Genomic DNA, 24,117 nt, shown 5'->3' with positions numbered 1-24,117 from the left:
AATAGCTAAACTACTTCATTGAGTACTTCACAGACCTAGTGATAAATTTTTATACTATTTGATCCTCAGCAACCAATTTTCTGATTCTTTAGCTATGTATGCCCTGGTTGAAGTCTTGGTTGTAAAAATTAGAGGGCATTAGCTAGTCTGGTTGGCTGCCTATCAGTGAGTGTTATCTACTTGATTTTTGGCCACTGCCAGAGGCTAAATTGTTGGAAACCTAAGGAGGTTCATCTGAGGTGGAGATGATTGTTGGAACAGGCTACTAGAGATGGTGTATAGAGGTCAAATGAAGGACGCCTTGATTCATCTGACCTCCTCCATCTTTCATGTCCAGCTTGGTTCCAGGTTGATGTCTTGGTGAAGAGTACTATCATGCCTTTGGTCCTTACCTTCTTCTCTTGAGACCTCACTCAGTTTCTTACAGGACACAATCCAAATGCAAAAATCAGCATTTTTTTAATGACTCTGAGCAGCAAAAGCAAATGGTGTCTCCGTTGGATAGAACTAGTGACTTCTTCAGAGAATTAAATAGTGCCAGTCTTACTAACACTGGTGCATAGATCTCCAGGCATCAGAAGTTGTGACCAAACTGATGGGACCCAGCTGCAGTGGAGCCTTTAAATCGCATTGGAGGCCTAGCTTCTGTGTTTTGAGTTGACAGTGACAGAAAATGTCACTGCAAGTAATCAGAACACAAATTAGAAACAGGTTAGTCGAAAGGAACAGTCTGCATAGAGATAGAAAATGTAGAGCTGAGACCCACCTTACATGTGTTTGACTTGAAAGTTCATGACATCTTAACCGGGGGCTTTAGAAAAGTTGCCAAAAAGACTCTGTCTCTCTGTTTTCTGAGCTCTCCGTTGTCAAATGCCTAGGATTTGAAATGTCTGTGTGCTGTGTGCTTTATATGTTAGTGCTCAAACAAGCAACTATAGTATTTGTCATATAAGAATATTATGTCTTTTATAGGCTTGGGATAAACTGGAAACAGCTTTAAAGTCTCCCCAGCATGGAGGGCATCACAGAATACCAATCTGTAAATATAATTGCATTGATAATACTTATTCCAACTTATATAAGTCAATATTCATCTTTATATAAATTGCTCCTTCTGCTCAAATAAAGCTGTAATCTTTTGCGTTTTAATACATCTTAAATGTATTTCCTCTCTGCTTGGTGAGGTCTTTGTCCCAAGTCTCCTTATGTGACTAAATATTTCTGGTGACTCAAACAGGGTATCTCCACATCAGGAACAATTCAGGTCTAACAGCAGTTAAGTGTAGGGTTTTTATTGAAGTGAAGCTGTTTCTCTTTTGCAGTAAGTGCCGGGAGAAATGACTGTTGGCTAACCTCAAGTAAATGAAGTAATTCCACATTATCACCTATGTGCTTAGAAAATGGGCAGGTCAGTGAAAAATAGAAAAGTTATAAACTAGTATAAGAATGCATTGATAAGGGATGCCCGGGTGGCTCAGTGGGTTAAGCTTCTGCCTTCGGCTCAGGTCATGATCTCAGGGTCCTGGGATCGAGTCCCACATTGGGCTCTCTGCTCAGCAAGGAGCCTGCTTCTGCCTCTCTCTCTGCCTACCTCTGTGCCTACTTGTGATCTCTCTCTCTCTCACTGTCAAATAAATAAATAAAATCTTTAAAAAAAAATGCATTGATAAGTTAGGTTGAATGGATGCTTTTTTGGAATAAAATTTCGCATAAAGCAGGAGGTCATAATGCACACGTATCCCACCCATTCATTCGTAAAGATAAGTTTGTGAGAGGAACATGTATTAGAAAGTGCTTTTGGAAGCTTATCTTCTGCAAACCACAAGTTGGCAGGACTTTTACAACGGTCTGTTAGAGGGTCGTTTGGAAGAAAAATAAGACCTCAAGAAGTAGTTAAGGCAACACAAGAGCAAATTTGTGCCATTGCCCTTGAATAAAAACATACACTGTTGTGCCAACTTTTCTAAAAATGGTTATAGTTGGTATTTACCAATGACCTCTGAGTATGTTCACGAGCTAAAGGAGACTTCCTTCACATTACGTTTCACTCCTGCAAAGTCTAAATGATATCAGAGAAACAATACAGATATATCATGAAAGGCTATCATCCTACCAGGTGAAATTACCTCCTCAAGAGAGAAACTACTCGAATGCAACAATTCGTCTCTCAGCTCTCTCTTCGGTATTAAGCAGTATGAGATCAAACATATAAAATGTCTGCTGTTTAAGGGGTTCACTCTGTGTGCACGTGTGTCAATAGAAGTTTCAGAGTTTATCAAGTCTAAGCCCCAAATCAAATATCCCCTCTCATGTGTAGCCTTTTATTAACACTTCTCTCCTACCAGGGCACTGAAATGCCTTCCCTTCTCTGATACACAATCCAGACCTCCAGTCTGGAATTTAAAATTATTCTCCCATCTTCCAGGAGTGCTAAGTTAAGATGTCTGTCAGCTTCAGCACTCATTAGGGGATTGTCTTGGTTTAAATAATTTCTTTGTCCAAATTCATGCTTCCTTTCTGAGGCTGCTTGCATCAAATGCGTAGGGAACATGGAGTTGTAAAAACTGTTCCCTTTACCCCAACTCTGAAAGAACACTGCAGCTCCAGGGTGTTTTAGGGGCTTGGTCTCCTGGGGATGAAGGACAGCTCAGGGACTGCTGCCTGATCCTATCTCTGCTCTTGCCCCTCCACAGGTGTAAATCCTCAAAACACCCTTTAGTAAATATCCTGAGGGTCTGTCTCCATTTTGTAGGCTGCCTCCAGGGAAGCCAGTCTGCAATACCTTTGTGCTCCCATGAAATGCTCATGTGAACCTGTGTTTCAGTTACAACAATGTACTATGTTTGCATAATGGCTTCTGTTGTCCCACATGTTAGCTCACTTAATTTTCCAGATGGCCCTATGAGGTACACATTCTTCTTGTCACAGGCCAAGGAAGCTCAGAAGTGGTTAAGAGCTTGTAGGAAGGAGGAATTACAACCTAAAGTAATATTATTCTATGCACAATGAAATTACCCGTTCTCACAGTATTTGTTGTTACACGTGTCCCTTTCTTTCATTAGGAAAAAGACCACCCATTCTCCATCCCTGTGTACCCATTGCCAAGATCTGTGTCTGGCCCAAAATTCCTTGCGAGTTTTTGAACTTGGAAAAATTAGTGGCTTTGTTAATCTGTGGTTGCTTTAGCTTTAAAACTAATAAATATTATAGTTATTAGGCTATTTATGTAAAAGTATAATATTCAATTGCATTTTGGTTTGTAAGCTTTCATTTTGGCTAGCTAGTACAATGGGAGATAGAAGGTAGATTAATACCTAAGGTATTAGGGGCAGGCAAGTCTAGTTCCCCAGTCAAAACTCCGACTCCATCTCTGACCTTGGTAGCTTTTATGATATATCTGAAACTAAAACTAATCAGCCATAAAGTTATTTCTCATTATACTGTAAGATCCTCCATGTAAAAATATAAGCAGTGTGCCTGAAATATCATTAGCTCTCAACAAACAGAAGCTACCCTGTGTAGACACCCCCGCACCCCCACATACCTCAATAAACAGAAGCTACCCCGTGTAGACATCCCCCCAACCCCCACATACAAACACACATGCACGTGCTTGTGTCTAATAAACATGCAAGGACAAAAGAGTGGTCAGGGTATGGAAGAGGGTTGGAAAGGGCAGCTAATAGGGTCTCAGGCACTAGTTGGTTTTGATAAATTACCAAAATCAGTTGAAAGTTCTGCTGTTTAAAAAAAAAAAAGAAACGTAGTTTCAAAAAGATTAAATAACTCGCTCAAGGTCAAAGACTTGGTAATTGAGAGCAGCTGTTCAAATCCAGACCTATTGACAATAGAGATTGAAAAGAGGAAAAAAGGGGTAGAAAATATAAAGGAAAAGAGGGGAAATAATATCATTACTCATAAAATATGTATGCCTGGAAATATAGGAAGTGAATCCTCAAATTTTTGTACAAAAGAGAATCTTTACTCTTTAGTTGGTCATCAGCCTCACAGAATCTTCACATCAATTATTTATCTCTCCGCTGATAATGTCCATTGGTATGGAGAATATGTTCCATTTCGGAGCTCAAGATACAAGTGTTGTGGTCTCCCCTGATGGATTGAAATACCAGAATCCAATTTTCAGGAGAGTTCTTACTTCCTTATTAAGCTCACATCACCATTAAATGTTCACTGTCAAGAATTCTCATCAAGCTTTTAGAGCTTTTCTGCACTGCCTGTGAGGTACTCACAGTATTGGAAGTTATCAACAAAGGCACTTTCATGTCTACAAAAGTGGTGATGGCCAACAGTAGAAATATACTTTCTGGCAGAATTAAGACAATTATCCATGAGATCAAGTCTAGGTAATGTGAGGATCATTCCCACTGCAGGTTATTTTCAGAGAGAAAATTCTCTATTACCCCCCATCCCACCACACCTCCCCCGCAAAAAAACCTGAAGAATTACATACCACTTCTGAAGTACCTTTTATTGATGCAGACTTGCCAGACATTGGTCATTGTAAGTGTTGCTAATCTCTCTGCAGACTCTCTTTCCCATTCTTTCCTTCTTATTCTAAGCACAGCCTTGAAGGCATGATTACATGATCAAGTTAATGACTAAGGGGACAACTAGAATTTGTATTATACTTCCATAAACCTGAAAGAGTATTTGTTCCAATACTTTTACTGTCAAAATAAAGGAACTGTCATTATTGCCCTCTCTAGGGGTTTTTAGCAAACCAGGACTGACCCTTCCTAAAGAGAAATGTTACATTTGATATGTGGATATTCATGCTTAAACACTAAATATCCCAAAGTATTATAATTGAGAGCACAGATGAGTATTAAGAATTTCACAATACTTTTTCAAAAACTACAATAGCCAACCATTTCAAGAGAGTCAAACCTATATGATTGTGTTAAATAGATTACTAGTAGCAGAGAAATTCATCATAGGCATGCACAGGAAAGGCTTGCTGAATAAACAGTTATATATCTTCTATATCAAGCTTTATATATAGTACATGATTCAGATTATTTTATTTTTGAGCAAGCACTTATTGCAAGTCTGTAAAGTAACAGATACTGTGCTAACCCTCAGGAATTCATGAATAATAATGTAGAAACCCATGCCCTACCCACTCATTTACATTCTCATATTAAACTTATTAATACATTTAAAGAAATCTGGCAACTACTGTATGATCAAGCAGTATCTTCATAAGCAAGACAAAATATTTGTGCAAATGGATTTTATATTTTAAAGAGGGTGGGAATAAATACATTAAAAATAAATAGATAGGGGTGCCTGTGTGGCTCAGTGGGTTAAAGCCTCTGCCTTCGGCTCAGGTCATGATCCCAGGGTCCTGGGATCGAGCCCTGCATCGGGCTCTCTGCTCAGCAGGGAGCCTGCTTCCTCCTCTCTCTCTGCCTGCCTCTCTGCCTACTTGTGATCTCTGTCTGTCAAATAAATAAATAAAATCTTAAATAAATAAGTGAATGGTAACAGGTGTTTCATTTTAGTAATATAATTAATTATAACTAATATGAAGCCATTCTTAAAACATATATGTGATAATTACCATGAATTATTATAATGCTAGAAGGAAACACAGGTCTCCTTGGGAATACAGAAAAGGAAGCCATGATAACATTTAACCTGAGCCTTCAATCATGACTTTACCAAAGAAATAATTATGTCAGGCAAAAGAAAGTATAGAAAAGATGGCATGCTGTGGAATTTAAGTTGCTCCGTAAGACCTGTCATTGTTTTCACACCTTTATGGAGACTTGTGGCCGTTTTGTTCCCCTCTCTCTACCAGGCTTGTCTGGTAAATACCCCCGTCCAGGATAAAGTCTGTGCCTGCCCTTAACAGATGAGCTCTGCTGCTGGAAAAGCACACACTTGTGCTAAGTAATCTTACTTTAAATTTATGATCACACATGCTGAATGACTAAGTATTCTGAGCAATCCAACTGTACGTTATTTTTTGTCTTCCCTCTCCACAATCCCTTCTTCACACCCCCTCGTCTCTCAAAGCTCCTATGGAGTCTTGTCCTTCTCACTCTCAGCTAAAGACCTAAAACATAATCTACTGGGAAAACAGAAACCAACAGAAATTTCCTTCTCTTTGGCATCCCATGGTAACTGAAGCCTTCCTCTGTACTGCATTTATGGCTTCCCCTTCTGTTTCTTGAAATGGAAGATTTCCTTCAGAAGTTTTATCAAAAGCCAACCCCTCCCCTGGGCTTTGAATTCCACGGTCTCCTGGATTTAAGGAGAAATTCTCACTGTGCCAAGTTAGGTGATAAGACAGGGAATATTTGCTACATATCAGGAAGTAGGCAGTTAATCCATGTCTACATCAACTTTCAATGAAACAAAAATTCAGTGTGTATAACCTTACGTATGTGTGAGGACGTAGAGACCAACAAAAAGTGGATACCCATCATTTTCTCCAATAATAATATTCTTTTTATTCTCAGGTCCCTGTTAGATCAGTTTTACTTCAGAGGTATATTTACCAGGGTGTTAATGAAGCTGAAACTTCAGGAACACTCACTTGTATGGGCCTTAATAAGACATTACAATGGACTTGAACTTACATGTGCATACTAAAAATTACATTGGTATTAAGTTTTCATTCTACTCTTCAAAGGAAATCCTCCAAAAGGCATGACCCACCGGTCTCACAAAACCAAGACCCACATGCTTATGTATCCACAAAATTATGACTTTGTTAGAAACAAAATTGTACTTTGACCCAGAATGCTTCAGTCAGATTTCTGAATAGAGACACAGTGATTGAATTAGTAAGTATTGGACATTGAAATATTTTTAAACAGATTTTAATTTTTAGAATCATTGACATTTACATAAAAATTGTAAAGATAGTAAAAAGAGTTCCATAGGCCTCATATCATTTTCCTTATTATTAATATTTTGTATTAATGTATTTTATATGTGTTACAATATTAATATTTTGTATTAATGTATTTTATATGTGTTACAAGTAATGAGCCAATACTGATACATTAGTATTAACGGAAGTTCATACTTTTCAAATTTTCTTTGTTTTTACTTAATGTCTTTTTTCTCTTCCCAAATTTCTTCCAGGATACCGTCTTCCATTCAGTTGACATGTGTCCTAGGTTTCTCTTTGTTGTGACAGATTCTCAGACTTTGATTGTTTATGATAAGATTGACAGTTTTAGGGAGTACTAGTCAAGTATTTTGTATAATGTCCCTCTACTGGAATTTTTCTGATTTTTTTCTCATGATGAAACTAGGGTTATGTTTTTTTACGGGGCACAGACCATAGAGATAAATCACTATTTCCATTCCATATCAAGGACACATGGAATAGATGTGACTTATTGATGGTGCTATTGATGTGGAACTTGGGCACCCAGATGAAATCGTGTTTCTCAGGTTTCTCTGAAAACACTTTCTCTCTCATTCAGTTTCTTACTGTACTCTTTAAATGAAGGTTACTCTCTGCAGCTTACACCTAAGGACTGGGAGAAATGCTTTGCCTCCTTAAGAACAGAATAATTACATACAGTATTTATGCTTTTCCTGAAAGGGACATTTGTTTCTTCTCTCCCATTTATTTATTCAATCATTTGTTTATTTCAGTATGGACTCACATGCATCTATTTTGTACTTTGGGTTATAATCTATTTTGTGGTTTAAAATGTTCTAGCTTTGCCTGCTGGAACTCCAACTTGAATCTTGTGTCCTTGGATATACCGCCTTCATTGAGGGGTTTTTTTTTTTTTTTTTTTTTTTTGCTTTATTTTGTATTTGAGCACTTTCTTACTTGCCGGCACCACAGATGCATCATCTTATCCGTTTCCTGTTCTAGGCCTAGAATCGGCCATTTCTTCAAGGATACCTGGTTCTTACATCAAATAATAGTTTAAAGAGGGGCACCCGGGTGGCTCCGTCATTGCGCATCTGCCTTTTGCTCAGGTCATGATCCCAGGGTCCTGGAATGGAGCCCCACATCAGGCTCCCTGCTCAGCGGGAAGCCTGCTTCTCCCTCTCCCACTCCCTCTGCTTGTGGTCCTTCTCTCGCTGTGTCTCTCTCTGTCAAATAAATAAATAAAATCTTTTTAAAAAAATAGTTTAAAGAAATAACAAAAGTTATTGAGTACCTACCAAGTGCCAAGAACTATGCAAGATGTGTTCCTCTCTGATTTTTCATAACAACTCTGTGAGTTTGTATTATTATGATCCCTGTTCTCAGATGGAGATTCTGAGAAAGACTAAGTTAAGAAATTTGCTCCTAACCTAGCAGTTATCATAATGAGCAGAGGGAGGTTTCAGATTCAGGCTGGATCCTGGGATCTTATCCTTTACACTTTATTAAAGGGATTTAGAAAAGAGGGACCATGAACACCTAACTAACCTTATGGAACTATTAATAAACAACAACAAAAAAATGTGTTTCAAAGACTTGTGGAGTCACAGATGACAAATTAGGGGTATCTGCTTTTTTAGAAGTTGCTGTGGTTTTTGCTTTTCTGGAGATCTAGACTTGGCATCTTTAAAGGCAATTTCCTGGAGATATAAAAATCCAGATATTTAAAGGCAACTTCTTACATGATGGGCGGTCTGAAAATAGTGCTAGGAGAGCCAAACTTAATGTGTCACAAAGAGTTTGCATTATGCGATGCATGGATGATAGATCCCAAAATAGCACTAGTGCCCTTGGCTTCCAGATTCAATACTGCTCCCAATTCGTCAATCCCAGATTAGTCTTCTCCGTGTCTAATGGCACCTGATCTTAGGCCTTTCTGCTGTCTTGCCTTTTACATTGATGATCATGGAACTGGACTCTGGAATAATCAGCATAAACTTTTATAGATTCCTCCTACCACCAATCTTATCTTGTTGTCTATTTTCTGTACAGACACCACCATGAAGATCAAAAGGGCATTATCAGAATTTATTAACAAAAGAAATATTTTTTATGCTGTTGTTTATATTCACAAAATTTGGGAAATTGATATTACAGAACAACCAATCTCTCCTATGCCTAAGGACAGTTTTAATAATATCACATCACCAATTATAAAGAACTGTATTTGAGAGCCCACAATTAATTGCATTCTTGTAAGTCATTTGAAATAAATAGAAATAACAAATGGGTTTAGTCACCACTTTTACACCAAACAAATCCCATTATTTATACCTACTAAAAGATTAATTATCAACTGAGAACTACATAAACCATGTTTATTTTAGTAATATATCTGTATTACAAGCTTAACATATTCTCCTTTGCTCACTAATTTATTTGCATAAACTTCAGATTATTGTCAGAGAAAAAATATTCACACTTACAAACATCTAATAAAATGGATATAAGCTCTCTTTTCGCAGTTTTTCTCTTGAGTTGAGGTGAAGTAAAATTCAATTTTTTTTAAGGAAAATTAGCTTCCAGTACAGTTAAGAATGTCTAATTGGAAATCTGAATGTGATTAATATATAGATTGAAAGTGTTACTATGCACTAATTCTCTAAAATTCTCTTTTTCAGTGATCATTCATCTTTATTTGGCTATTAGACCACATTATACATATTAATATATGTATTAAATATAAATTGAAAAGTACAATTTTCTAAGTGTTCTAGGAGGACCAACCTTTGCCTAAGGAAACTGTGATTTTTGGTGGCATTCAAGATCAGGAAAGGTTACTTGAAGGTGTCGATCACTAATGTTTTTATATTAACTATAGTTACAGGATTGGTTTTGTTTCAGTTTTTTTGGTTCTATCAACTTTACCTTTCCATCGTCTCTAAGCCACCCCATCTGTATCTGGGATTTACACAAACTGAAATTCTTTTGTCATGCAGGGGTCCATCTGTGAATAAATTAAGACTCTTTCAGCAAAATACTCCAGCAAATCTGTGAATGCACAACCGGACTTAGGGCGTGGTGCTTGAAAACAAGTGTAACAGGAAAATGTTCAACTGTTTCTACTAAGCAGCTGAGAGATCTTCCTTTTTTTCTTTCTTTCTTTCTTTCTTTCTTTCTTTCTTTCTTCTTCTTCTTTTTTTTTTTTTTTCTTTTTTCTGGGTATATATTTATGACTGAGCAATTCTCTGCTGGTTGAGTATTATACTAAAGAGAAAATTTGATCAAGATTATGCTACTTAAATTCATAGATATCTGGATAATATAGCTGGGCATTACATATAGCTCAGAGGGGCACTTTTTTAGGGCTATCTATGTTTGAGCTGAAGCAAGTGGATCTTGACAGTCATTCAAACTTGGGTCTATGTGCACAGATGTGAGAGTCACCTCCTGTTAGAGATTTTATCTCTTAATGATTTAAAGACACACACACACACACACACACCCCTACCTTGTGCAATAAGAACCAATGGATAATGTGAATATTAACACACTGATTCTTAAATATGAGAATTATCCCATTATATACAAAATGGCATTTAATCCTCATCTATTATCTTTCTAATAAGATTGTCTATTTCACATTCACATTACTAAGGATTTAATTCTTAGTTACATTTATTGTTTTTGGTACATTTTGAGACATTCCTCTGGGATAATATATCCAACTGGCTACTGATTATGTAATGCTTTCTTTAGTTAAATATGAAATCATATAGGGACATATAAACTCACCGTCCAGGATTATCAAGTCTCAATATCCTTCCAAGCCTTGTTTTTTAAAGTTTCTTCTTCATTAGTCATTTTTATGGTCCTTCTATCAACACTGATTAAATAGGAGTTGATGATGAGATCTTGTTATTAGTTTTTCATGAAAAATGTGCCCTAATATGCAGGGCACTGCTGAAACTCATCTGACTTAGCAGGATCCTACAGTTAAGGAATACAGAGGGACAGACCGCTGTTTTTCAGAGGTTATGCATTCAAGACAAGGAGTGCTTTCTCATGGATCCAAACAAAATGTCCTTTAAAAAATGTTACTGGTTTTGCAATTTTCACACGTGTGTTACCAACAAGTTTTATGGATCAATTTAAATGCTAAAACCTTCCTAATGAAAAGGAATTCAGAGATACTTGAATATATAGTCATTTAAAAATCCAAAGTCAATCAATGGAAAGTTATTCCAGGCATCATCTTCTTAGGATTGCATTAACCTCCTGTTTACATCCACAATCCAAATACCTTCTCTCCCAATTCCTTTGGAAAATAATTATATTGGAACATAATTTCATAGCCCTATAAAATAATTTAGTTGTAATGCCTCTAGTTTCTCTTTGAAATCAAAGTTTTCATTTCCTTCTGTTTTATTTTAATTCCTGCTTGACTTTTTAAGGTACTGATAGTCAGTGGAGAAAAGGCAGGCAACATGTTAAAATGTCATCAAAGCAGCATTCTATTTTAAAACAAAGATATATATTCTAATTCCAATGACAGCGATAAAGCACTCCAGGGTGTGCTTTAATGGGCCATTAGTTTTCTTCTCGGGTGGTTGAAATTCTTTGGCCTATAGCCTTCTGCTCCCCTGAGTCTCTGGGCCTCTATTAGACCCATTAAAAACTCCCTGGAATGCGGTTTTTGTCTAATGTAATTATTATAAAAATGTTCAAGTTACACATTTATTCCCCCATTTGCAATGGCACTGGCATTTCACTTGCCTAAATGTTGACATGAGGGTCTTCAGAAAATATAGTGCAGATGATCAATTAGAAAGTAAAAAAGAGATTTTTCAGGTCCGTGTCAGAGGAGGCAAGAGGAAAGAAGAGAAATGTCTGAGTAATCTAAGCTGAGTAATTTGCACAGATGCCGAATACGCAGTGGTTTGAACCATGTCGACAAATCTTTACAAATCACAAGTTTGATATATTACCCCCAGCCTCATTTTTTCGAATGATCTTCACCACTTCTCTGGAGTGGAAGAGATGCTTTTCTGTGTTTCCTTAGACCTTCAAAGACATTTTATTTTATAACACCAGTAGAAAATAGATTCCCATACTGAGAGGAAACTGACTAGGTCCCAGCACCCAAGGCGGAAGAGGCCAAGAGTGGTTATGCATATTTATTTCCCATATTATTATTATTTTTTTTTAATTTCTTTTCAGCGTAACAGTATTCATTGTTTTTGCTCCACACCCAGTGCTCCATGCAATCCGTGCCCTCTCCAATACCCACCACCTGGTTCCCCCAACCTCCCACCCCCCGCCCCTTCTAAACCCTCAGGTTGTTTTTCAGAGTCCATAGTCTCTCATGGTTCACCTCCCCTTCCAATTTCCCTCAACTCCCTTCTCCTCTCTAACTCCCCATGTCCTCCATGCTATTTGTTATGCTCCACAAAGAAGTGAAACCATATGATAATTGACTCTCTCTGCTTGACTTATTTCACTCAGCATAATCTCCTCCAGTCCCGTCCACGTTGCTACAAAAGTTGGGTATTCATCCTTTCTGATGGAGGCATCATACTCCATAGTGTATATGGACCACATCTTCCTTATCCAAAACTATGTATGTATAAATAATTTTTAATTTATAAATATACTTTCTATAAAGAATTGGCGCATGCATTTATTATGGGGATTGAGACATCCAGGAACTGCAGTCAGCAAGCCGCAAAATTTAGGAGAACTGAGGATAAGGCTGCAATCTAGATAAGAAAGCCTCAGAATTACTGGAGCCCGTGGTGTTGGGTTGTCTGAGTGCAAGTCTAAGTTTAAATCTGAGTCCAAAGGCAGGAGAAGAAGACTAGTGCCTTTGCTTAAAGACAACCAGGCAGACAGAAAGAATTGGTTTTTATTCAGCTTTTCATTCTGTTCAATTTTTCAATGAATAGGGTTCACCCGCACTGGGAAAGATATTCTACCACACTGAATCTACCTTTTCTGATGTTAATTTCATCCAGAAACCTCCTCACAGATGCACCTAGAAGGAATGTTTAACCGATATTTAGCCAAATATTTTGGCCATCATGGTCCAGTCAAGTTGATACAGACATTTAACCATGACAATTTACATGTGCACTTTTCCCATCACACCCATGTTTATTACCATTATTCTAGACTCTCTATCTGGTTAACCACTTTTATCTGTTTCATTAAGATCGGTTTCTGGACATCTATCTTGTTCTTTGGTTTGCAGTATACTCCTCTGTTTCTCCATTTCCTTTGACTCTGTGCTGGTTTCCGGCATGAGGCAGAGCAGCCTTCTCTCCTCTTCTTGACAGAATGGTCTCCCATGGGAGACGAGCCTTGTTAATCAGCCCAGCTTGAGCTTCTGGTTGTCTCTGAAACCTTGGTTACTGTTCAAGATACCTTCTTTGTTCTTTGTGGCTCACAGCAGTCACAGGTATGCCAAGACCTGTCAGCGTACCAGTGGGAAGTATCACGTTTGGCGCTTGGATGCAGGCTGATTGGAAATGATCCTCAGGCAACAGCTGGGAAAGCATGTAGTGAAGCCTCTTCCAGGTAGAAAATGGGAGATGGATGTTTTTGCCTGCCCTCGCTGTGCTGGGCCTGGGTGTAGCCACAAGGGAGTATTCCTGCACCCATCAGGAACTGTGGCTTTGTTTGCTCCAGCCCTCCAGGACTTGTGAGTGGAAGCTCCCGTTGGCTATCAGAACCGGGCAATCTGGGTCCTGTCCCTCAGGCAGCAGCCACAGCTGTGAAGTGTTCCTTCCAGGGAGACACTGGCAACTTGGAGAAGGTGAGAGAGAGTTAGACGGGTGTCTACTAGCTTCCCTGTTGAAGATTTTTTGGCAGAGGAGCATAGCGAGGCCCCTAGATGAGTGATAAATTAGAATCTTAACCTCCGGGCAGCTGTTTTTGAGGTATGCAGATAGACCTCTTTCAGAGAAAGACTAGGAGACAAGTGTTTTGCATGCTTCTGCAGCACTGAGTCCTGTGGGGAAAACTGATGAAGAACTGTTTCTTTGTGTGCTACAGGCCTGTGGGACTCATAAATGGAAGCCCTGTTAGCTATCAGAACACAGTATTCTGGGGCCTGGTCCCCCAGGCAGCTGCACAGAGACTGGAATGCAGACATGTGTACAAGCTCCTTCCAGGGAGATTTTGGTAAAATTGGAGCAGGCTGTAGAGAGATGGCAGGGGAACTGTCTGCTCATTTTCTCAGACTCTGGGGAGGATTCCAGCCAGCACCTAGATAAATGCTCAATTAGCAACCTTACCCACAGGCAACAGCTTTTAAAGTATATAGAAGACACTTCTGGGGGAGAATCTGGGAGATGGATGATTTTGCCTGCTCTCTCTGGCTAAGCCCTGGGGTATAGCCTCCCTGAGTCCTCATATGCATGTTAACAAGTACTCCTTTGTTTGCTGTGGTCTTGTGGATCTCCTGAATGCAGGTTCAGAGCTAGATGCTTTGGGGTCCCATCCCTAGGTTGGCAGTCTTAAATTGGGACACTAGAGAAAAGGTCTAACCTTCCCCTCCTCAAGGAGCAGCTGGCAGTGGGGAGTTCCCTCCTGATTGTATGAGGATGATGTTCAGGGGGCTGGGGTGGGGGGAGGCATATGATCAGAGTGTGCTTTACTCTTTCCCACCAGTTCCGGTGTAGGTGTTTTCTCATTTGGCCCATGCACAGGGGTTACTCAGCTAGTTTCTGATTTTCCTTCAGAGATAATTACCCTGTGTTTAGCTGTACATTCAAAGTGTCTGTGGAAGGAAGAAAGTTCAGAGACTTCCTACGTCACCATCTTAACCAACCCCCACTCTGGGAAGTTTCTTAAAAGTGTAATTTGCAAAGGCTAACTCTCAGGTTCATAGATACAAGATCATGTTGACTATGAACAGAAATAATTTTATCTCTTCCTTCCCAAATTCAAAGCCTTTCTTAGTTTTCTAATGGCTCTAGGTGGCACCTCCAGTACTATGTTGAATAAAAGTGATGAGACAGGGTACAGAGGTCTTGTTCTTGATCTTAGAGTAAAAGCTTCCAGTGTCTCACTATTGACTATGGTATTAGCTATGGGCTTTTCATATATGGCTTTTATTATATTGCGGTTGTTTCTTTTTATTTCAAGGATCCTGAGTGGTTTGTTTGTTTGTTTGTTTGTCTCCATGAAGGGGTGACGAATTGTTTTCAGATGCTTTTTCTGCAACAATTGAGATGATCAAGTACTTTTTCTTCTTTATTCAGTTTATGGGATATAATACATCAATTGATTTTTGCATGTTGAGCCCTCCTTGCTTTCCAGGAATAAATCCCACTTGGACATGATGTATAATTATTTTAATGTGCTGTTGAACTTGCCTTGGTAGTATTCTGTTGAAGATTTTTAGGGATATTGATCCCTAGTTTTCTTTTGTCTAGCTTTGGTGTTAGGGCTATGCTGGTCACATTACGTAAGTTTAGAAGTACTCTCCTTCTCTTTCGGTTTCAGAAATTGAGGATGAATGGTGTTAATTCTTTAAACGTGTATTAGAATTATCCAGTGAAGCCAGTTGGTCCTGGGCTTTTTTTTTTTTTTTTTAAGATTTTGTTTATTTATTTATTTATTTGAGAGAGTATGAGTACAAGCCTGCAAGTGTGTGAGATAGAGAAAGAGAGAGAACACATACCCAGGAGCTGTGGGGAGGGGCAGAGGGAAAAGCAGACTCCCTGCTCAGCAGGGAACCAGGGACAAGTCTGCATCCCAACACCCTGGGGTCATGACCTGAGCCAAAGGCAGATACTTAACTGACTGAGCCACCCAGGCATCCAGTTCTAGGCTTTTTGTTGTTGTTGCATGGTTTTTGATTACTGTTTCAATCTCCTTAGGTCATATGTTTGTTTAGATTTCTTTTTGAAATTTCTTCACAATTCAGTCTTGGTAAATATTAATTTCCTAGGCATTAGTCCATTTCACCATAGAGATTTTAATAAATTGGATACTAGGTGAAATCGACAAATGCCTAGGAAATTAATATTTACCAAGGCTGAATCATGAAGAAATTTCAAAAATTTCTGTGCCATTCCTTGTAATGTCTCCTCTTTTATTTCTGATTTTGGTTGAGTTTTCTCCTTTTTTTTTTTTTTTTTTCCTTAATCTATTTAAGGGTTTGTCAATTTTGTTGGTCTTTTCAAAAAAACAACTCTTAGTTTTGTTGATTTTTTTTTTTCTGTTTCTCTTTATCATCTATATCTGCTCAAATCTTTACTATTTTTTTTTTTCTTTGCTAACTTTGGATTTCGTTCCCCCCCCTCCCCAGGTTCCATGAGGGATAAATTTAGGTTGTTGATTTGAAGGTTTTTTTTTTGTTTTTTTTTTTTTAAACATAAATGTTTACTGGCATAATACTGCCTCTTAGTGTTGTTTTAGTATCCCATGATTTTTGGTATATTTTGTTTTTGTTTTCATCTGTCTTAATATGTTTTCTAATTTCCCTTGTGATTTCTTCTTTGGTCCATTGGTTATTTAAGTGTGTGTTGTTCAATTTCCACATATTTGTGAAAGTTCCAGTTTTCTTTTTGCTATTGATTTCTAGTTTCATTCTGTTGTGGTCAGAAAAAAAATAAATCTGATATGTTTACAAAGTTCTCATATTTCCCGTGTGCACTTGACAAGATTGTGTATTGTGGTGTTGGGTGTAATGTTCTGCATATGTCTTTTAGGTCCAATAGATCTGTACTATTGTTGAAGCCTTCTGTTTCTTTATCAATCTTCTATCTGGCCATTCTATCAATTACTGAAATTAGGATGTTCAAATGTCCAATTATTATGGTGTTTCTGTATATTTCCTCCCTTCAGTTATGTCAGCATAAACTTCATGTATTTCAAAGCCCTTGTTTTAGTGTATAAATATATTTCTAATTAACTTCTTAATTGACCTCTTTCTAATTACATAATTTCTTTCTTTGTTTTTATAATAATTTTTGACTTAAGGTCTACTTTGGTCTGATATAAATATGGTTTCACCCTGCTCACTTTTGGTTAGCGTATATATGGAATATTTCTTTCCATTCTTTTACTTTCAGCCTGTATGTTTCACTAGATCTAGGTAAGTCTGGTCTGTACATACATATGTACATAATAAAATGAGTCTTCTATACTGCATAGATAGATTTTTTATTTGTGCATTCAGTCAATCTTTGTCCTTTGGTTGGGGAATTTAGTGTAGGTACCTTTAAGCAATTACTTAAATGGAAGGACTTATTGCCATTTTGTTCTTTTTTTCTGGATGACTTAGAACTATTTTGCTATTTTTTTCCTCTCTTCCTGACTTTCTTTGTGTTTCCTTGATTTCTTTGTATTTACGTAGTTTGAGTCCTTTCTTATTACTTGTGTGTGCGTGTGTGAGAGAGAGAAAGAGAGAGTATGTATCTTCTAAAGGTATTTTCTTTGTGGTTAGCATGAGGATTATGTAAAATATCTTAAAGTTATAAACAGTTTATTTTAAACCAATAACTTAACTCATACTCTACTCCTTTACATTTACTTACTCTTTACACTTTGTTATTGATGTCACAATGACTTCTTTTTTACATATTGTATTCATTTATATAGATTTATAGATTTTTTATGCTTTCTAAAAATTCTTACCAGAATAAAAAGCAATTTATGCACTACCATTACAATCCTACAGAATTCTGTATTTGTCTATGTATTTTCTTTTGCCAGAGAGCTTTTTATTTTCTTATTGTTTTGTGTTGCAGTTTAGCAAACTTTTGTTTCAACTTGGAGGACTCCCTTTATCATTTCTTATAGTGCTGGTGTATTGGTAATGGTTCTGTTTATCTGAGCCTCTGTTTATCTGAGAGGGTCTTGATTTCTTTCTCATTTTTGAAGGACAGCTTTTTCAGATACAATATTCTTGGTTGGAAGGTTTTACTTTTATTTTTGTAACCTTTGGAATACATCACCCCACTCCCTTATAGCCTCCAAAGTTTCTGCTATGAAATCCATGGGTAATATTATCCTCTTAATTCCTTCTGTTTGATAAATGACTTTTTTCTCCTGATTTCAAGATTTTCTCTGTGACTTGTGGCTATTGGGTTATAATGTTATCTGTGTGAACTTCATTTAGGTGTACCTAATGAACTTCATTAGGGTTTACCTAGTTGGAAATTATTTAGGTTCTTAAAGTTGTATACCCACCTCCTTCATCAAATTTGAGACATTTTTGGCCTTTTTTTTTTTTTCAAATATATTGTCTGTGATTTTCTTTCTTCCTTGGCCTTCTGACATGCATATTATTATTGCAATGCTTATTGTTATCTCTCTTTTGGCTCTCTTCACTTATCCGTGTTCTTAATTCTTTTTGCTCTTTTGCCTCAATTGCTAATGACCTCTCTTCAAGTTGCCTAATTAGTTCTTCTGCTTGACCAAGTCTGATTTGAATTCTTCCAATAAATTTTTCAGTTCAGTTATTATATTCTTCAGCCCCAAAATTTCTCTTTGTTTTTTTTGTAGTTTCTATATTCTTATTGATATTCTAATTTTGTTCATGAACAGCTTTCCTAATTTTAAATTTTGTTGTTAATCTGTCTTCTCCCTTAGCTCATTAAGCACCTTTAAGATTAATTTTGAATTCTTTTTCAAGGAATTCATAGAGGTCTGAATCTATACAGTTAGTTTCTGGAGATTTATTTTTTTAATTCGGTTGTATATTCCTGTTTGTTTATATGCCTTATCATTTATTGAAACTTGGGTAGCTGAGGGAGCCTGGGAGCCTCAGTTGGGTAAGTGTCTCCAGCTCAGGTCATGATCCCAGAGTCCTGGGATTGAGTCCCACATTGGTCTCCCTGCTCAATGGGGAACCTGTTTCTCTGCCCCTCCCATGGCTTGTGTTCTCTTTCTCTCTCTCTAGAATAAATAAACAAAATCCTGAAAGAAAGAAGGAAGGAAGGAAAGAAGGAAGGAAGGAAGGAAAGAAAGAAAGAAAAAGAAAACAGACAGACTTGAGTATTGAAAGATATTCCCATCTCCCAGTCTTTACTAACTGGCTCTGTATCAGGGAAGACCTTCACCAGTCAGCCCATCTAGAGATTCTAGGGAACTTTCAACCTTTTTATAGAGATAGCTCTTCCTCAGCTTGTGTGTGTAATTTCCTAGCCAAACTGTTATGCCAGGTGTGTTTTTCAAGATTTCATAATCTTTTACTCCTCTCAGTATCTTTCTGTAGTTGTGCAGTCTTTCTGGTTTCAGTAATGCACTGCGCTCTCTTTGGTTTTCAGTCAGTTTCCATTAGTACTTCACATCAGGGGAGACAGAAACCAGACCCTTGGGAAGTCCTTCAGAATGTCAAAATGTTATGTGCACATTCTACTCTTCTCTTTCATTCCTAAAGGAGTAGTGAGGACTTGGGAGTTTTCTTGTGATCATGCCATGCTGAGTGCTGGGGTGGAAGATTGTGGCAGGTGAATACGGTGAATTGTTTTACCCACTTCAGTGCATTTATTTTTGGCTTTACACTGACCTGAAGTTCTGCAACTTCTTAACTGTTCTCTGGGGTTCTCATAGAGGTCCATCTTTGTAATTTGGTGTCTCCATGGATAACAGGGTCTACGGCTTCCTACTGTAGCATGTTAGTGACATCACTCCTGACCACCAGATTTTGATTCACTATACTGAGTTGCCATCAGTACCTAAGAAGATACTGATGCTATGTAGGACGCATATTTGAGACTACTGTTCTTTACCGATGGTTCTCAAAATAGATGGCATATTAGAAACCCTAGAGATTCACTGATGCATAGAGTCTACTCCCAAACATCCCGATCTAAATGGTCTGGGATGAAATTCAATGTTAGTAGTTGAACGTGTTCCCAGGTGATTGTAATGTGCAGCTCGTGTCGAGAACCAGTATTTTCATTGTCCTTATAGATGAATTGATTAACTCTGGGAGTCTGTCAGGACAGCTCATCTGGCCAAGGAGTTAACTGGTAACTTTCATGTAGTTTGAACGTCAGTGAAACGTATTTAGTGTCCGAGCCTTCCTCAGCCCAGATCTTCATCCCTATGTTATTAACTCGAGTTAAAACATTTAAAGATGACATGTGCATTTGAAAAGGGCTAGTAAAAGAAGCTGTGACTCAAATTGATTAAAAGGTGAAGCAGGTCAGCCTAAAATGTTGAAAAGAAACAACTGATATTTCTTTCCGCATGAATCTAGGAAAATGACAGGCAGTCTCAACTCTTGGCACACACATTTAGGTTTATGAGGTGACACATTTAAGGCAGAGAGTCAGCATTTCTTCTTCAGTGCCTTTTCAGAAGATTTCCAAGTGGTGTTTGAATGTGATTCCAGACCTTACACTCTTACCAAATCCAGAGTTACCATGAGGTTTTTTAATAACTCCTTCTAACGGAGACTTTTACCAGAAGATTTCAAAACACATAATTTGCAGCTTTTGAAAACCTTATATTACACTGATAAAGAATATAAGAATAGAAGTATTAATTTAGATGTATCTTTTAACTTAGAAAAATTCAACAATGTTAAAAGGAAAAGAAGATAGCTTATTCATATAAGAGTGAGTTCCTTAATCAAATGAATAAACAAATAATCTCTAGTTTTTCCCTCTTTTACCATTTTGATGAATAAATTATCCTAAATTGTCTGCCTCCCAAATTAACAATAGGAAAGCAAAAGAGAGGGCAAAAAATCTTCCAAGGTTTCCAAGTATAAGCTCATTGAAGTGTTTTATGTTACTAGAAGTATCAGGTGTGTTTGAATAATCAGGCAGGTAGAAAAAATTGAGTCAACATTTCCCCAAATGATGAACTATATGCCAATATAGATATATGTGTAAAGATGTTTGCAAAAATTAACCAGGACACCTTCTTTTATTGCCCAACTGTTCTTAATCCATGTGTGGCTTCTAGGACATTCTGGTCTTTAAAATTCCAGCTCTTCTCTTATTTATAACCCAGGAACCACTACCCAAGTACATAACTTCAGACTCCATCCCCCATTTTTCCAGGAAGTGTTTTTGGAAAAATAGCATAAACTGTAGATAGTGTTGTTTTGAATTTAATAAGAATGAGTAGCCTTACCCTACAACCCAGCAATTGCACTACTGGGTATTTACCCTAAAGATACAAATGTAGTGCTCTAAAGGGGCATGTGCACCCAAATGTTTATAACAGCAATGTCCCCAATATCCAAACTATGGAAAGAACCCAGATGTCCATCAACAGATTTATCTTTATCCAAAGCATGGATAAAGAAGATGTGGTATATATATATATACAATGGAATACTATGCAGCCATCAAAAGAAATGAAATCTTGCCATTTGCGATGACGTGGATGGAACTAGAGGGTATTATGCTGAGCAAAATAAGTCAATTGGAGAAAGACAACTATCATATGATCTCCCTGATATGAGGAAATGGAGATACAATGTTAAATAAGTGAAACAAAGTGGGTTGCTGGGTGGGGGGGGTAGGGAGAGGGTGGTGGGGTTATGGACATTGGGGAGGGTATGTGCTACGGTGAGTGCTGTGAAGTGTGTAAACCTGGCAATTCACAGACCTGTACCCCTGGGTCTAATAATACATTATATGTTTTTAAAAAAACAAGTAGACTTTTTTTTTCTATTTATTTGAAGATTAAATGAAAGCTTATAAAAACTTTTATTGTTGCTAATGTCTTAGAAATATTCAAACATATATTTCTGTGGGGTTTTTTTGTTTGTTTTGTTTTGTTTTTTTCCCCATGGAGTTCATCCAAGTTCATATAACAGGCTTAACCAATTTTTTAGTAAATTCTAAAAGATCTAATCTTGTTCTGTTGTTCTGTGCTTCATTGTGTGACACTGTTACCCCTAGGTTATAGTTTTCCTGTCACCAAAGTCCAGGACTCAACTTGGCTGAGAAGTCTGGAATTATTCCCATATTAGTAAATCTTGACCTCTACAAAACAGCCAAGCAAACAAACCCAGAGCCAATCCCAGGCAAACATGGACTTCCTCTATTTCTTTGACACTCTACCACTTTTCCAGTTTTACCATTGAGTTGCTACAATATATTTTTTATTTACCAGCAGTTATTTTTAAGTCTTAGAAGCAGTGTAAATTGTAACAGATTATATATTGAAACTTCAATTCAAATCAAACTGACAGTTGAAAGAAAGCAGTCTTTTGCATGAGCCTACAAAAGCTCATCTGAAATGACCTTTTTCAATAATTGATGAGGACTTTTTGTTTTTCTTACAACTTTATAAGGTGTGCACCTCACACTCTAGCCAGATTACTCCAACAGATTCTGCAAAGTCTAATTTGGAACCATTCCTGTCATCTTTTCTGTGAGAGGTGATGTTCGTTAAGCAACTTCACTCCAACCCAGACAGATGAGGTAGTATTAAGACATATTCTATTTGTTTCACTTACTTTCAAAGGAAGCCCATTGCTTGAACAGTACTCACTACACTGTATCACTAATGATGAAAGTTAATTTATACTGTTCAATTTTCCTATTTCCATAGGTTAGAAGAATAATAATCAATGGTAAATGATTAAAAGTCAGAATTTCTATAGTCTTTGTGTGGACATAGTATGCATTCATACAGTCTCTTAGTGATAAAATAGTTTTATTCTGAAGAGTAAATGCAATTGTTAGTACACTCTATTATTGGTATTTATCATACTGTATGTAACAAAGAAGCAACAAAGTAGCAAAAGAACTCATTTATGGTCACCCAGCTAATCTGACAACTGTGCCCACAAGTTCTAGTCATATGCTAGTAACTTACTGTGTTAATGGCATTTCTGATAAAATACAAAATTGAAACACAGGATAATAGGAATCTCACATAATTATATCACCCTGCCTTATCATAGCCCAAGGAGATTTTTTAGTATTTATCAGATATAAATGTAGCAGTGGATAATGATAATCTATGTCTATGCCATTTCTTGTATAACCACACAAATTGTTAAATATGCCTTCACAAAATAGGGATCGGAATATTTTCATAGTTCTATATTCCTAAAATAATTTTGTGAAATACTTCAAATATACAAATAATTCAGTTTCTTACTATGCTGAATCTTAACATTACGCCATGTTGACTGCAGTTTTATTGTTTTGGGAAAAAATAAGATATCTGAGACACGGTTGAAGGCCCCTTGCAAAAACTCTGTGATTTTATTACCCTCTACCAAGGTAATCACAAATGTGAATTTGTATTTATCATTCCCAGGCACATTTTAATATTTAATACACACTTATATATCCCTAAACATAATACAGTTGGAGGATTTAAAAGTTTAAGTAAACCCAATGATACTTTATATGGCACTCAGCAACTTGCTACTCCTGCCCAACATTAGATGTGGAAATTTATCTTTTCTGATATCTATATATCTATATCTGATGTGGTGTTTTCATACTTCAGTGGGTATCAGAATCACTTGGGAAATAGAAAAAAAAATACAAAGGCCCAAGTCTTATTCTACTGCAATAAGCCTGACTCTATATGTTCTTTGTTACAGGTGCTCTGTAAGTGATTCTGATACATGTACCAAAGTCCCTTCTCTTTTAGTTGAACATACTCCTTTCTTACTCCTTCCTTTCCTCCCTACATTTTCCTTTCCTCCCTCTCTCATGTTGCAGTGCTTACCATTCTAATATTAAACATTGAAGTATTGCCTTCTGAAGTTGTTTTACTAATTTAAATCCCACCATGCTGACCCACTAGTTCTGATTTATCTGGAACTTCCCCAGTTTTGACACAGAGGATCTCATGACCCACCTAAGCAAACCGGTGTAATTGATCATCCCAATTAGAGGAGGTATCTTCACATACGCAAACACATTAGTATCATCACACTTTTAAAAAGGTATTTTGGGGGTGCCTGGATGGCTCAGTCAGTCAGGTGTCCGAATCTTGATTTTTTTTTTTTTAAGATTTTTTTATTTATTTGTTTGACAGATAGAGATCACAGGTAGGCAGAGAGAGAGAGAGAGAGAGAGAGAGAGAGAGGAGGAAGCAGGTTTCCTGCTGAGCAGAGAGCCCGATGTGGGGCTCGATCCTAGGACCCTGGGACCATGACCTGAGCTGAAGGCAGAGGCTTTAACCCACTGAGCCACCCAGGCACCCCCCCCCGAATCTTGATTTTGGCTCAGGTCATGACCTCAGGGTCCTGGGGTCAATCCCCAGGGCACGCTCCCCAGTCAGCAGGGAATCTGCTTGAGGAT

The sequence above is a fragment of the Mustela putorius genome, unplaced genomic scaffold (genome assembly GCF_011764305.1).
Source record: "Mustela putorius furo isolate JIRA1106 unplaced genomic scaffold, ASM1176430v1.1 tig00000174_pilon_pilon_pilon, whole genome shotgun sequence".
NCBI classification, from domain to species: domain Eukaryota; kingdom Metazoa; phylum Chordata; class Mammalia; order Carnivora; family Mustelidae; genus Mustela; species Mustela putorius.
Note: the sequence above shows the minus strand (reverse complement) of the source record.